General features: G+C 30.4%; 1 long non-coding RNA gene across 1 annotated transcript in view; it reads right to left on the reverse strand.

Moving 5' to 3' along the window:
- Positions 1-1459: 1459 nt before the first annotated feature.
- Positions 1460-17676, reverse strand: part of LOC136091341 (uncharacterized) — a 25759-nt gene continuing 9542 nt past the window's right edge. The window contains exon 2 of the long non-coding RNA XR_010643920.1: positions 1460-5810. This is a non-coding gene — a long non-coding RNA (uncharacterized LOC136091341). The remainder of the gene's footprint in view (positions 5811-17676) is intronic.

Consider the following 17676-nt stretch of genomic DNA (forward strand, 5'->3'; position numbering starts at 1 on the left):
GTCATGATTAAAAGTTATAAAAGATAAGTAAACTATCATTTCGTTAAAAGGTATTCAGTTAAACTTGATAGTTTTAACGTCCCGTAAATCAAGTAACGTTCTTCCGCTCTAAACGGACGAAAAAAGAAAACAGTCGTAGGTGACCTCATGTATCACTATAAGCCGCTGTACATCCAAGGCTAGCGCAAATGGTGTGTGATTCCCACACACCCCCCTCCCACACCCCCTATCAATGAATTTTATTTCATTATGTCTGCAAATTTAGCTCTTTTAAACCAGCAAATATGTAGGTCATATAGAACAGTCGGCAAACTTGGACTTTTCGTACTGTCGGCAAATATGTAAAGCGAGGACCTTCTTTTTTTTTTTTAGACAAAAAAATATTTATGGCATTTTTGCTACAGTCAATTAAAATCCTGGATCCACCCCTGGTATTGTAGGCAAACATTATAGTTTAAAAGATATTAGAGGCGTTTGGAAGATCGTTTATATAAATAAGAAACAAAAGAGGAGCAAGAATGGAACCTAGAGGTACACCACATTTTGTTTCTAGTAAATTTGAGTCGCTTTTTCTATCTATAATAACACATTGTTGTCTGTTATTAAGGTAGTTTTTTAACCAATTTAAAGCTTGATTTTTCATACTATAGTTTTTCCTTTTTGTAAGTAAAATCTCATGGTTGACGGAGTCAAATGCCTTTGACAAATTAATAAAGATCCCTAATGTGAAAGAGGTCAAGAATAGCATGCTCAGTTGAGCTTTTGAAAACCATATTGACCTTTATTGATATTTTTGTTAGTTTTTAAATATTCATTTAAACTATTATAGATTATTCGTTTTAGAAGTTTTAAGAATACTGAAAGGATAAAGATTGGTCTATAATTGTTTAAAAAATTGGTTTTTCCTGATTTATACATTAGTATAATTTTTGAGATTTTTAGTTTATCTGGTACAATACCTGTTGAAACTTGTGAATTAAATACTTTGTAAAGTGGATTACGTATCTCCTCAAAAACATCTGACACTACTTTTTAAGAGATATCATCAATTCCTGGGGACTTAATTTTAAGTGATTTAATATCTATTTCAAGTTCGTCTTGATTTATTTCATTGAAATTTAAAGAGCAGTGTGAGTCTGTTAAGTAACTTTTAAATGTATTATTTGGGCATTGAATTTTTGATGCAAGATCAGCACCAATGTTGGCAAAGTATTTGTTAAATTCATTGGAAATATCTCTCTTGTTGTTTGATTTACTTTCATTAATTATTACTCTAGAAGGCATTTTGTTAACATTAAATTTACTTTTACCAATTATTTCCTTTATAATGTTCATGTCTTTTTTAAGTCACCATTAAATTTTTGTATTTGATTAGAATAATATAAAATTTTGTGTTTTTTTTTTATTTTTTCAAATTTCGTTTCGCTTCGCTTCTATTTTTTAAGTATTTTACGTATAGTTTTTGTTTTTGTTTTGAGGATTTTCTTATTTCTTTTGTTATCCATTGACAATTTAAATATTTTGTTTTTATTTCTTTTTCTTGAATTGGAAAACTTTTATTATATTGTAGGATAAATAAATTTATAAAGTTAATATACGCAGAGTTTGTTTCCTTGGTCACATTCTCGGTAGAACTTTTGCCAATTTGATGCCAATAACAAGTCCTTAAATTTTTGAGTAGACGCTTCATTGATAATTCTTTTATAACATAAGATTTTTGAATTATTAATTTTTGTGGAATTTAGTGACTAAGAGAAGTATATTGGAAAGTGATCTGAAATATCTGTTTTTATTATTCCTGATTTTAGAGAAGGATCTTGTAAAGAGTTTGTTAATATATTATCAATAGCAGTAATAGATTTGGAAGTTACTCTGGTAGGTTTGTTGATAATGGGGAAGATATTAGGTTGAAACATGTCGTCAAAGAAATTTTTAGTTATAGCATGCTTGTTGTAGATTAAAATATTTATGTTTATATCTCCAATAATTAATAACTTTTTCTGTTCTTTATTTTTTGTAACTATATGTTTCATATAATTTGAAAATTTACAAGTATCACCATCAGGTGGTCTGTTGCACGTAGAAACTAGAAAGTTCTTTGAGGCAGTGTTAATAACTTCCATTGTGAAGACCTCACTATCGCCATCAGAGTTTGAAAGATCATTTCTCATCTTAATGTTTAGATCATTCCGTATATAATTCACAATTCCTCCTCCTTTTTTGCAAACTGATCTTTCTTTAGAAAATATTTTATAGTTTGGAATTTGGAGTTCAGAGCTTGTTTCTGCTGCTTCGTCAGAGCACCAAGTCTCTGTAAGGCAGATCATACTGAAAGTATGTTTGCATTCAAGGAGAAAGTTTTTTAATTTATCTATATTAATAAGTAAACTTCTGATGTTTATGTGTATTACCGTAAAGTTATTAATAGTGGTTTTTAGTTAAAATTTAAAATTTTGTATATCAAAATATGCAGAGTCGGAGTATTTTTCGTTTAAAAAGCTAATGTTTAAAAAGTAATGATCATTCGGTAAAGATTTATTAGCAAGTTCAAAGATATTCACACGCACCGTTTCAAAGTCTATTGCTTCATAAGCCATAATGATTTTTTAGAAAATAAAAACTTGTTAGAAAATGCACTCGCTTAAAACAGCTGTTTATTTTTTAAAATCTCTGCAATAAATTTTATCAAATTTAATAATGGCGTACTTACCAGCTTTACGAAGTCGTTTAACTTCCTTCCATAGTTTCTTTCGATGTTCTATTGTTTCTTTCGCGTAGTCTTCCTTTATATACAGGCCAGTCTCTCTTAATTTTTTTGCGTTGTTAAGAACTTTAGTTTTACCTAAATAATTCAGCAGTATGAAGATTATTGTTCTTGGTAACTAATCATTTCTTGCATTTCCAATACGATGGGCTCTTTCAATTTCAATTTCGTCAGTTATGTTAAGTTTGTTTTTAATTATTTCTTTCACCGAGTTTCTACAACCATCCCAGCTTTCACCTTCTTTTTCCTTTACACCATCGACCCTCAAATTGTTTCTGCGTGAGCGGTTCTCTAAGTTCACTGTTTTTTTACTAGATATTTTATACCATACCCCAAATTATTGTATTTTTTCCATTTTTTTATTTATATTTTCTTCTTGAAAGTTCAAGCTCTCTTTAATTTCGTAAATTTCTCTTTCAATGATGGCATCTTTTGAATTGCTTTCTTTTGCTTCATATTCAAGTTTGTCGAGTCGTTCTGCGAGAATTTTTAAGTTTCCACATATTAATAATATAAAGTTTTGTTCTTGTTCTTTTAATAATTTGCTTGTTTTTGACGGTATAAAAGTTTTTTGTTCTTCAAGCTTTGTTGTTATTAACTTTTCGATGTTTTTTAACGTTAAATCCATATTTTAATTTTTTAATAAGATTGATAAAAACACGTGCGTTCGCAAAAAAAAAAAGTTCTTGCCTAATTAAAATGAAAATGACAAATTTTATTAGGACCTTACTCTTTAAAATCTTTTTCAAGCCTAAAATAATTGAGTTAATAAAAGGTGTTCAAAGCATTCGATATTAATCGCCAAACATGTTTACTGATTAGAGCAAAGCAGGCATCTGTTTTATACTATACAAAAGCATTTTGAATACCTTGACATTGATAGCCCACTATGCGGTCCATCTCATTGGAAAATTGTTTATGCTGGCTCCCGGTTTATAAATGCTGAAAGTCGATACGCTCCCATTGAAGGCGTATCTTTAGTATATTATATGGTTTAGAAAGTTGTAAAATGTTTGTCATGGGATGTCCGATTGTTGCAGTTAATCACAAACCATTGGTAAAAATGTTCAACGATCAAAACTTGGATGAGATAAAGAACCCTCAAATCATTAAAATCTCCGAAAAATACTAATGTATAATTTCAAAGTTATTTCGATTCCCGGAAAAAATAATCTCGCACCTGATGCTATGTTACAAACCAATAGCGATAACAATAACACCTTAAACAAATGATGTGACATTGAAAGTGACATGTTAGGAACAATTTATTCTATGTTTAATGATTTTAATGGCCTTAAATGGATGGAATTATTACAGATTCATCAATCAATCCTACATATCAAGATCTACCACAACTCATACAAAGGAATTTCCAGAAAATAAGCAAAGTATACCAACACGTCTTCGAGAATTTTGGCCTAAACACTATGACTTATACGCCATAGATAGTCTCGTATTTTTAGATAGCAAAGTCTTAAAACCGGACGGACTAATATAAGTTTTGCTTAGTAGTTTGCATGAAGGATACCAAGGCGTAGCAGCAATTAGAGAAAACGCAAAAGGAAGATTTTTTTGGCCAGGAATAAGTGCTCAAATACAAAACTACAGAGCTCAATGTCGTAGATGTACTAAGATTTCACCCTCAAATCATAAAGAGCTGCTCGCAGAACTAATGCTACCTGAATATTCTTTTCAAAAAGTTTATTTTTCATATTTCAAAAATGTTAGACATATTTTAAATGGCAGGTCGTAACTATATATTATACGCCGATCAATTCTCAGGTTGGACTGAAGTAGCATCAACAAAAACAAACTCAAAAATATCTGTTATTTGTAACGCATTTTGAAATATTTTATTAGTTTTAGAATCCCAAGATTTACGTTTTGATCATTTACTCGTCATCATTTTGATTACTGATATATTGAGTATATTGTATACACAAAAATAATTTGGTTGACAATAATTCGTGTTGTGAATCATTGTCACCAAACTATACGAGAAAGAATATGGGAGAATAAATGCAGCTGTGTATTAATTTGGTTAGTTAGCTGAACAAAGTTTAATTAGTCACTTAATTATATCTTACTTATGTTTAATTAATATTACCTTAATTTAATTAATAAGTTTCTGTTTGTTTTTTGATTAAATATGGCTGTATTTTAATTACAAAATGAGTTGATATTTTATTCAAAGTGTTGCTAATCTGGAGCTACAAATTTTCCCATCTTTCTCGTAATTCGCGGATTACCTACCAAAAGAAATTTTTCTTTTTTGATGCCAAAAAAGAAAAATTTAACTTTGAATACCCAGTTCTTAAGTGAAGTCTATTCCAGTGAGTGTGTTTTAAGTGAAGCCTATTCCAGTGAGTGTGTTTTGCATCAATCTAAACAAATGGTAGTTAGACGGAGCATAGTCTGAGCTATATGGAAAGCGAGGCAAAACTTCCAATTCCAAATTTTTTCAAATTTCTTAAAATGTATCTTGTTGCCTATTAGGAGATTTACGAAAAATAGTATATTTAGGTATTGCAAAAGATGATTTTTTTGAGAAAAAATTGTTGTGCAAACTTTTAAACATGTAAACTTTTACCAGTCTCATAGATATACCAATTTTTGAAAATGTTGTAATGAAATATAGAAGATCAACATAAAAATTTAAAATGTAAAAAAACTTACAAAAGATGCAATTTACCACATTTTTAAAAACAAAATTGCTTAACTTGAAGCTTTGATCAACTAAGAAAATATTTGCTCAGATTTCTCCATCTTTGATAAAATGATCTATATAAGAAAGTTCTGAAAACGTTTTAGCTGTATTTCCCTATAAATTCAGCCCAAACATGATGTATTTAAAGTCAGCCCAAACATGATGTATTTAAAGTCAGCCCAAACATGATGTATTTGAAGTCAGCCCAAACATGATGTATTTGAAGTCAGCCCAAACATGATGTGTTTGAAGTCAGCCCAAACATGATGTATTTAAATCGAAATGCTTCTCCTCCTCTCACTTGCGATGTTTTGAACTTATGATTCATCCTGGTTTTAACTTGGAAAAAAAAGTGGATTATTTAAGTATAAAAGTGGATAAAACATATAAATATAAACTTAAGTATTTATGATAAATAATGTTAAAAAAAAATCAAATATTTAATGATAGTTGAAGCCCTGTTTTAATATGAAGAACAACCGCATTTTTTATTATTTCCTTAAGGGAAAATATGATAATAAATATGTAAGCTTAGTTAATAAAAAAACCAGAAATTTGTATATTGATTTTTAAATGTTATCCAAGTAAAATCAGATTAGCTAACCTGAAAATTTATGAAAAGTTTGAAAAAGAAATGAAATAGAGAGGGTAAAGGAGGGTAATATGATTAGCGGGTAAGATTAGTTTCAGCAAAGCCTAAACTATAAATCAAAAATGTATAATATTTAAACGATAAAGGTCTACTTTAAAAAAAAGTGTGAGATGTTTAAAACGTTCTTGTGTTTTCTAAACCCAAGAAATGTTTATAGGGTCTAAAAAACTTAAAAATTTCTTGGGTTAAGAATAACTAACTTTTAACTATTTTTCATTTGGTTTTCAAGATACTTGTTTTTGATGGCAGTTTTTAGTTTTATTTGAAGTTCATAAAAAAAACTTTGCTTTTTTTTTATGAATTTCAAATAAAACTAAAAAAGTTTACTTCCAATATTGTGAAAATAAAAGATTTAAACTAGTTTATTGGTTTTGTTTATCTTAGAAGTAAACATGTATCTTAATTTAGAAGGTAGCTTTTTCAATTTACACAATCTACTAATGTAACGATTGGACGTGTAAAAACATTATTTAGTTTTGGTAAAAACAGCGTTTTTAATAAAAACGCTGTTTTTACCAAATAAGTTGTGGCTAAGCATTATATCAACTGAATTAAATATATATAGCACTATTTTTTTGTTTTGTTTTTATAAACTTCCAAGTGCATTAGTTGCATTGATGTTCTTTTAAGCCTAAAATTACACTTTTTATATACTTTTTAAATTTAATTTATTTTACTTTTACAACATTTAATCAACATACTTCTGGTATACATATATATGTATATATATGTATATGTATACATATATATGTATATATACATGTATATATATACATATATATATATATATATATATATTATATATATATATATATATATATATATATATATATATATATATATATATATATATATACGGAAAAATATACATACTGAAACTTTTTAGTCCCTGTGTAATAAGGTAAACTAATAATTTAATATTTCACAACCAGGAGGCAATCCACTGATAAGAGTGCTAGCCCTCCTATCAAGATCAATAATTAATCAATAATAATCTTGGATGAATAAGGGCATGTTCCCTTCAGATACCTCAGACCAGGTTGCAGACAAATCTATAACTACTGAAAAAGTTAAAGAAATAATAACATGTTTAAAAATTAACGTTAAAATTGTATCGGCTCGTAGAATAAAGCCTAAGTTCAGTTCAACCACCAATATAACAAACGGCTCTAATGCCAGAAACATCCAAAACTCAATTATTGTGGAATTTAAAAGTGTAGAGATCTACAGCATTAGCAGTAGTATCCAATCTTTCCAAAACTGAACATAAGAATGTTTTTATCAGACCTAATTGAACAATTGTGGAACAGGCTGAGTTTAACAAGCTTAACATTGAAAGAAAAATAGCAAACAGCGATCATGAAAAACATGTTAATCTTGATAACCCATTTTGATTCGTCATCTGGAGTGACTGGGTCTGCTGCATTGATGTATCTAAGATCCTTGAAATCAACGGCCGTTCAATACACCCTTTTGTTGAATAACGAAAAGCCCAAATTGCACGCTCAAAATCAATCAATACACAATAATATCAAGGATACTATAAAACCCTCTACATCAGCCCAAAACTGTTCAAACAAGCCATCATATAATTTTTTAAGCCAAGGAACCAATTCAAACATCTTCATGCAAATTAAATCACAAAAAAATTGCCGATCAAATCAAAACTTATAAAAAAACAAGATAACATGAAATTATTTAAAATGCTAGTATACAAACGCTACGTCGTTACATAATAAATATAATGAGTTGTTAATTGAGGTTGAGAGAAATTCATCGCATATAGTTATGCGAGACATGGTGGACAGATAGTTCGGTAACTAATATTCCTGGGTATTGCTTGTATAGAAATGATAGAGCCTTTGAAAAAGGTGGTGCAGTATGTATATATTGCTAAAACTTTTAACTCTTTTAAAATTTCTAATACTGAACATCAAAGTAACCTAATTAAACGATTTGGTGTTCTTTAAACACTGTTAGAGAAAGACTTACATGCGGATGTATATATCGTACTGGAGATAGTGACATATACAACTGCATAAATGTAATAAGATCAATTGAAGCAGCCGACAAGATGGTATTGAATAAAAAAGCAAGTGGTATTCTCTTATGTGGGGATTTTAATTTCCCTCAAATTGATTGGAGCGATTCTGTAGGCAAAGTAACTGGAAAAAACGAAATAGCGCAGTTATTTATAGATGGCTTAGATAAATTCTATGTTCCAAAGGGTAATAAAACCAACATTTCATTTTGAAAATTATAAAAAAACAATATTTTGGATTTGGTAATAGCAGAAAGAAATTCATGAATTTTTAATTTAGTACACCACCCGTCACTTCAACACGGACCTAATGGACATCATATTCTTACTTTTTGCTATAATTTTACTCCAAGAAATAAAATTGTAAGTCAATCATACGCTAAAAAATATATGTATCATAAAGGGAACTACAGTAATATGAACAATTACTTTGATTAAAATCAACTGGGATAAGTTCTTTGAAAACCTAAACGCAGACGAGTGTCATAATAAATGGTTACAAATTTATGATATGGCATGCACTCTATATATCCCGCAATCAAATATGAATAAAATCAAAAGAGCACCTTGGCTTAATAAAAAATTAGCACCATTGATAAAGTTGAAAATAAAACTGTGGATCAAGTGCACGAATTCTAAATTTAAAGACCAAAATTTGTTAAGGAAATACAAAAAAATCAATAAAGTCACAAAAAAAACTGTAAAATCAACAATCGGAGAGTATGAGTATGAAATTGTTCATAAAGCCAAAGAAAATCCTAAATTGATATACCAATATATAAACAGTAAAACTAAAATCAGTCAGAAAATAAATGCTCTGGAAATGAAAGGTGGAACAATATTCATAATTGAATCAGATATTCCTGAAGTACTGAATAATTTTTTTCATTCAGTTTTTAAAAGGAAAACGATAATGTACCAACGTTTAATAAAGTATTACCTAAAGCAATTACAAATCCAGATTTAAATATTGACACCGTAATTAAAAGGTTAAGTAAATTGAACGTTAATAAATCTACTGGAGAGGAACAAAAGTAAAAAGAGCAAAGTGCACCCGAGAGTTTTAATGGAATGTGCACCCAAGAGTTTTAATGGTATGTGCACCCGAGAGTTTTAATGGAATGTGCACCCGAGAGTTTTAATGGAATGTGCACCCGAGAGTTTTAATGGAATGTGCACCCGAGAGTTTTAATGGAATGTGCACCCGAGAGTTTTAATGGAATGTGCACCCGAGAGTTTTAATGGAATGTGCTAATAGTATTTCAACTCCATTGTCAATTATTTTTAATCGATCCTACTCAAGTGGCATAATTCCGAGATAATGGCAGTGTACAAATATTATCCCAATATTTAAAAAAGGAGACAAATCGAAAGCAACAAACTACCGTCCTGTTTCATTAACGTCTGTCGTATGCAAAGTAATGGAGAGTATAATAAGAGACGCTTAGATGGAACATCTTGTTGAAGATAAATTAATATCTGATTTGCAGCACGGATTTGTCCGTAGTAAAAACTGTTGCACAAATTTACTAGAGTCTTTAGAATTAATTACACAGTCTCTGGAATGTGGTTTTTTAATTGATATAGTTTATTTGGACTCCAAAGCAGTTGATGATACAGTTGCACAAAAAAAATTGTTAATAAAATTAAAAGCATTTTCTGAAATTAGTAAACCGGTTTAAAGTGTATATGACTAATAGAATTTAAAGAGTTGTCCTTGGTACTTATAGATCACAATGGAAGGAGGTAACTAGTGGAGTGCCACAGGGTTCAGTAATAGGTCCGCTAATATTTTTTATTTATATTGATGATATATCACATGAAATAAAAAATTGCTGTAAGTTGTATGCCGACGATTATTTCGGTGATTACAAATATCAACAATAACTATGCAATGCAAGAGGATTTATTGAACCTAAGTATATAGAGTAAAAAATGGTTATTACATTTTAAGAACAAAAAATGCAAAATTATGCATATAGGGAAAACCCTCGCTATAATTATAATATGAGTTAATCAATGAGCAATGAAAAGCATTACACTATGATAAAAACATCTTTGGAACAAAATTTAGGGGTCCTAATATCTAATGATATAAAATGGAAAAATCATATAGATATGATCGCAGGATAAGCAAACAGAATACTTGGTCAAATAAAACATTGTTTTATAAACTTAGACAAAGACCTAATGAAACTGCTGTATTGTTCGTTAGTTCGACACCACTTGGAATTTGCTTCACCAATTTGGAATCTATTTACTATAAAAAAGACATCAATAAAATAGAACAAGTACAACGAAGAGGAACAAGAATAAGATGTTTAAAAGGTATGAAATATGAGAAGCGATTCAATGAATTTGGATTGAGATCATTCAATTAGAATGTTATAAAATTAAAAATGACATTCATAAATTAAATTGGAGATACCCTCCAATAAACAACTTATATCCAAAATTAGGAAGTCATAATTAACGCACACCAATCCAAAATGGTCCCAACTTCAATTTTGAGGACCAAAAAATAACCGATGGGGCATTAATCTGCAAGGTCTCAGGTATCACCAGATGTAAAAATTAAAATCTAATCTCTATAGCCAAAGGAGAAAAACATATTTAAAGTTTTATAGCACTTTGCGCTACTAATCGCACCTGGAGCCCCTTTTTAAATCTATTTTGTTTTTGTTTTCATATTTGGGTTATGGAGTTTTTAAAAACTATCAAAAACTCTTTACATATATGTGTTGGCTGTAACCTGACAAAAAATCAGCTCTTTAACACTTATGGTTTGTGTACAGGGACCTTAAGTATAGGTTATGGCACTAAAAGCCTCTTTTAAAAGAGACAACGGATGCTTTACGTTTTTATTCTAACCTTATTATCGACTATGGAAGTTTCAAAATTTAATAGAATGAAGCCTTGGTATGTATCTTTCAGGCAAAAAAATTAGAAGCAAGATATCTTTTATCTGTGCAAAAATATAGCTCTTAAAGTAGGAATCTCGCCTTTGAAAAACGACCAAAACATAGCAGCTTTTTGTGGTTTTTATGTTTTTTAAAGATTCAAAGTTACATCAAATAACTAATTTAGTAACAATATCATGTGACTAGTTGATATGGGATTCTATGGTTGTTAGACTTCACATTTATGTGTACTTTGTCAACAAAAATAGTCCTTTTTTTGTCCAAGTTTGTATTTAAATATGTGGTAGAAAACACATAGTTAAAGGCACTTTTTCTTATTGTTCTAAATTTAAAAAACATGAAAACCTTTTTATATTTTAGTTGTCAAACCCACAGGTTTGCTTTGTTGTTGTTTTTTTAAATAATTGACCAAGTATTGGAAATACACACAATAAAAACAACTTTTTTCAATTAAAATAAGAAATATATCTTTACTGAAATGGGTTTTAACAAGATATCAAACAAAAGAAAATCCCATTTAACCTTAATCTCCCATTGAAAAAACACACACATATAGACATGAAATGATTTCCTTTAAAAAAAATTACTTTATGGTGGTGTTATGATTTATTACTTCTTCTTCAAATTGCTGTTGAGATTTTTTTATTCAGTAATTGTAAAATAAGATATATGCTTGTGAATAATTTTTAGTAAACTTATGATATTTTATGTAACTATAAATATATTGATATTGTTTATAATATAAACAAAAACTTCAGACAAGAATATTTCTTATCAACAAATGTTATATCAAGTATTTCTAGAATGAAATTCTAGAAATCACTGTTTAACTGTTTAAAAAAAATGAATTATTTAAAAAACTGAATTCAAAGATGATTGCTGTTATAGTCAATAACACATTTCAGTAACTGGCCTCCATAACCAGGGTGATCAAGGTTTCTTTTTCATCAAGCCCATTGAGCACTGAAGATTGAATGCAAGGCTTCTGTTGATTGCTTACTAAAAATGCTCAATGCTGTACCCTTTAGAGCAATAAATTCAAGATCATGGTAAAACACTGCATGGGCTTTTGGAGTAACTGAAACTGGGAATTGAAGATATGAGTTCTTAAAGTCTTTGATAAGTTGAACATTTGCAGTATTTAATGTCTTTCCACAACAGGAGCTAAAAACACTCCTAAAATGTTGGAATGTTTTCACAAAACCAAGCATATGGTCTGCCTTTTTTCTTTCAACAATTTTTTGCAAAACATCCAAATTCTTCAAAAGCTTATGACAATCATTCCCAACAAACTCTCCACCATGATAAGGTTGTAATTTCAATTTTAGAAGTAATGGCCAATCTTTGTCTTTAGGCAATATCTTTAGCATTGATTTGTAAAGATGATTTACAATTCCAAGGAGAAGTCACATATGGGGAATAAACTCAATAACTTGTTTGACATCTTCTTGGTCAAACAATGGGTTATGAACAACATCATTAAAATCCTTTGCGCACATTTTTCCATTCTCTTTTTCAATGAATGATTTGTATTTCATCCAAATGGATCTGAAGTTTCTTGAAGTTTCCTATTCTTTGAGGTCACTAGATATAACATCACTCTAACAGCATGGGTGTTTGCTTGAGTGAGACTGAATGCCACAGATGATATTGGCAAACTTCATGTCACATATAATAAAGAAGGGCATATCAATTTTCCCAAATAAACATAAAATTTTTTTGACATTTTCATAAGTTTCTGAAACATTTTCAGCAACAGCAACAAGTAGCTGACGTTTAGCACTTGTTTCTTTCCCAAGTTCTATAGTCAGTAAGCTTTTGTCATTTGAGGCTGAACTTGTTTTGACATTTTGACATCCACCATCGCAGGTAACATACACACACAAACACACACTCAAACTCATATATATATATATATCAAACTCAAACTTAAACTCATATATATATATATGAGTTTGAGTTTGAGTGTGATATATTCAGTAACGAAATTAATACATGTTAACCGCAATAATGCCGTAACAATAAAAAAAAAAGTATGTATGTATATATTTTAATTTAAATATAAATGTATATATTTACAGGAGTCTCTATGCTGGCTTAACAGTTTATCACATCGAAATCTGATCTTTAATTGTATTCAATTAAAGATCAGATTTCGATTTCGAGCGTTTACAGTGTGAGAGTGTTCCGATGGACCGCAACTTACGGTCCTCTTACGGTTGAGCTGCTTGTCATGGCCGCACAGGTAGTACACCTCACGCCCAATTAGTTGATGCTGTGGGACTAAAAAATGAACTTTGTGATGTTGAATTATACCTCCATGTAAACGACGTTCTTTGAGGGGGGTAAGTTTGGGTATCTGCAGACGCTTTATTTTATCAAAATGGTCTTGAGCATCCTCAAGTAACTTAATGTCTGTTTCTTGATACGGGGAACAGGTTTGAAGAGCGAATTCTAGATGTGGCCGGATAAACTTTATATAGAGTGTGCGCCACAAAATTAAGTTTCTATTGTGGAAAGCATTTTTGAGCCTTCCTAACATGTAATTGGCTGTGGATGCTGCTTTATCAACTTGCGGTCTGACTTTCAGGTTGTTTGAGATAAGAATTCCAAGTTCACATTCAATAGTTGTAGTTGCAATTGTGTGGCGCATGCCATCGGTGATTTCCATGGAGTACTCATGTGATAAACGTTTCTTAGGACAACCTGCATGCATCACTTTACTTTTATTTATGTTAAAGTGCATGAGCCAAGCGTTTGACTATGTAACCGCGTTATCAATGTCTGCTTGAAGTGTTGTGATGTCCGAAGCCGACTTTATGATCCCATTAATTTTTCTGTCATAAGCGTATAGTAATATCTTGTGAACGATACTATCACGAAGATCGTTTATAAACAAAATGAAAAGTAGTGGCCCTAAGACAAAACCTTGAGGAACTCCACTTGTGACGTTCTTCCACTCAGAAACATGATCTCGGAGGGCAACACTTTGCTTACGATCTAACAGCCACATTTCGATCCAATGTAGCAGCTTGTTATGAATGCCGTATGCTTTCAGTTTATGTAGGAGACGTTGGTGCGGGTTTTAAGTTTATGTAGGAGACGTTGAACACTCTCACACTGTTTTATTATTGTTATTATTTTTATATTGACTTTATTGAATGCCTTTGCGAAATTGGCGTAGATATTATCAGCTTTGTAACCTTGGTGCATAGTCTCGGTAAGTATACTGCATTCTTTGAGAAGGTTAGTCAGACATCTTTTTTTACGAAGAAAACCGTGTTGATGCTTGGAGATTAGATTGTTTTCCACGCAATGCACCATAATATTTTTATGAATAATTCTTTCCATTACTTTAATTGCTGTAATTGGTATTGTTTTGGGTTGGCAAATGTGATAAAAATATTCCAAAACTTGCGTAAAAAAAAATATTCCAAAACCTGATGGCATACTGCCATCAGGTTTGTTTTCAAATGTAAATTGAAAATAGTTATTGAGGTTGGAGCAAATTATGTTTATATCTGTTGTAATAGTGCCATTGTCCTCTTCAATTGAACGAAGATAATCTTTGAATTCTTGTTTACTTCTGACATAAGCATGCACATTTTTGGGGTAAGATCTTGAATCTTTGACGAGCTTCTCCTCGTGATCGGTTAACACCTTACTTATGGTCTTCTTTACTACTTTGCAAGCAAGTTTAAGTTTTACTCAAAGTGTCTCATGTGTTTCGCGACCAACTGCAATATATATTTACCCCAGAGCATCTCTTTTTTTCGGATAGTTTTAAGTACTTTTGGTGTAACCCGTAACGGTTGATTTTTATAGAACGGTAAAGTTGTTGTTGGGATGAATTTACTGACTACTTCGTTGTATTTTTAACTAGAATCTGGTAATTTTCATGCACAGAGCTTCCATTGAATGTTTTTATCCAATCTATAGATGATATGCAGGTTGATAAGGATTTGTAATCAGCTTTGCTCCAGATAAATCGTTTTTTCATCGGAGTTTCATCGGAGTTTCATCGGAGTAGTTGTTGCGTTGTGCCACGTCAAAGCAAAGAGCCCGTGTATCATGCAATCTACTTGACCTCCTTTTGTATCGCCTAAATGATCTACTCTAGCAATATCTATGGAGCAATATGGTTTGTCTAAGATTATTAATTCAAGCATGCTACTAAAAGGGATGTCCCTATGCTGACGTAATGTTGGAAATGAAACCAGCTGCGTAAGATGGTACTCATTGAGATATTCTTGAAATTTTAGATTTATAATTATAGTTTTATGATAATGACAGTGAATAGATAAATTAATTTGAATCAGCCATTTAAATACAGTACAAAACAAGACAAAACATTCTGGGCTTGTGGCGATAACAGTTTTTTAGCAAAAGATGAAAAGTTGTTTCATGAAAATATGAAAAATTTGAAGATTATGATGTTTATGAAAACTTGAGGATGACCATGTTTATGAAAAGAAAAAAAAAGATTTATTTTTAAGACACCATATACAATAAAACATCCAAATAATAAAGATATCTCATTAAAGTATAATAAACGCTCATTTGTTGAAAACAATGAATTAAATTAATTTGTTCTTGGTGATAGATTTCAGTAATTCAACGACGAAGCCATGGTATCTTTTCCTGCTCTTATCAAGGATAGAAATGGCTCTGTATATTAAAACATCAAAGGCAGCAGTTTCGTGAATCACAAACTTGACATATTTTTGACAAATTTTATGTAGAAAAAAAAGATCGTTTTATTGTACATTTTGATAATAAAATCTTTAAACCTATTGCTGTCGAATATTATGATATTTAAATAAGATAACTTTTAGACGAAGTTCAAACTTGGGTGTATTTATGTTTATACCAAATAAAAATGTTTCGTAAAACAATTGCTGCAATTGAAGCCTGGGAGCAAAAGAACTTTAAAACTTGTGCTCCCTGACCTTAAATGTGAAGGTAACAGTTTACTAAATTTGATGCTCTTGCAATTCCAAAATGAATTTATATTCACTAAAGATTTTAAATTTCATTAAAATTATCCCCGTATTTTGAGAGGTTCGAACAGTTGCGTCAAGAGACAGGCCGGTTCCAATCTCCTATCTGAAGTAGCTCATGAAAGCAGAAATAAAGATAAAAATTTTTTGAGTACACGTTAAAAAAATATTTTCGTGAAACTTATAAGACTTTATAGTTACATTACTTTAAAAAGTTTATTTAAAAAAAAAATTTATATATATTGAAATATTTAAGAAAATTTATTGTTATTTATAATGTTGTAGAATGATTTTGCTGTACTTCCACATGTGCAGAACACTTATGTTTAGGTACATATAAAAAATGTTTAGGTACTTATAAAAAATTGAACAGTAAGTAAAATCAGGCTTGTGGAGCCGACTGTTTTTTCTGACGGCTCGGCTGCGGCTCCCAAACTTTATGAATAAAAATCGCAAGTTTTGGAATATTTTTTTATCACATTTGCCAATCCAAAACAATACCAATTACAGCAACTAATTTTTAACCAACTCTTATGATTACATGGTTATTGTATTACTATCACTACTCTACTACCGGATATTATATTTGAAAAAAAAAATGTTTTGGGTAAATAAACACTTTTTTCTATATATTAGTTACACAAAACTAAAGTTATTAGTGCAAATTTTAGTTCTAATTTTACCCAGGGTGACGTATTCTAAAAGAGACGTCTTTTGAACGTCTCAAAGACGTCCAAAACGTTCAAAAGGTATTCAAAACGTTATAAAAGACGTTTAAAAGACGTCTTTTTTACGTCTTCACAAGGTCCCGTGCCCAATGAGTATCCAGTGGGCACGGTACCTAAAAAAGAAGTATTTTGAACGTTCAAAATACGTGCAAAACGCTCCAAAGACGTTTAAAAGATCTCTTTTGTATGTCCCGTATCTTTTGGGTAAAGCATACGATCGTTAAATTAAAAACGATAAAAAATTCAAAAAAAAAAAGGAAAGTAGTACATCTAATGCAAAAACTAGAATATTTATTTTAATCTAAAGAACTTGAAGATTATAAAAGTGCTTTTTATTTTAATAATTTTCATTATTTCAAATAACGAACATTTACGCTAATCGACGACATCAACTTCTGCACAGTGTCTTTGGCAAAAAATTTTATTACTAATGTCTACTATCTAATCAAATCTTAGCTGAACTATTTGTTTTGCCACTCTTACGCAAATATCATTTGTCAATTGCCCAAAATTTCTCAATGGGACGGAACTGTGTACAGATTGATAGATTCAAGCTTAAAAAATTAAAAAAAAAAATAGAAATTCAATAAATGCTTCATTTAACAAATTAGTTAAGAAATAAATGAATAAAGTTTTTCTGCAGTAAAAAGAAACATACATTCTATTCCTTTAAAAAAAACACGAGAGCAGAGAGTCACTCGATTTTTACGGCTCCGGCTCCACCGAAAAACAGCGGCTCCCCGGCTCTACGGCTCCGGCTCGGCTCCACAAGCCTGAGAATACATGTGATATGGAAATAAATTTTAACATATAGATATAAAAATATTTAAACATAAATGTAAAAAGCATTTCACATGCAATAT

Source organism: Hydra vulgaris, chromosome 15 (genome assembly GCF_038396675.1).
Source record: "Hydra vulgaris chromosome 15, alternate assembly HydraT2T_AEP".
Lineage (NCBI taxonomy): Eukaryota > Metazoa > Cnidaria > Hydrozoa > Anthoathecata > Hydridae > Hydra > Hydra vulgaris.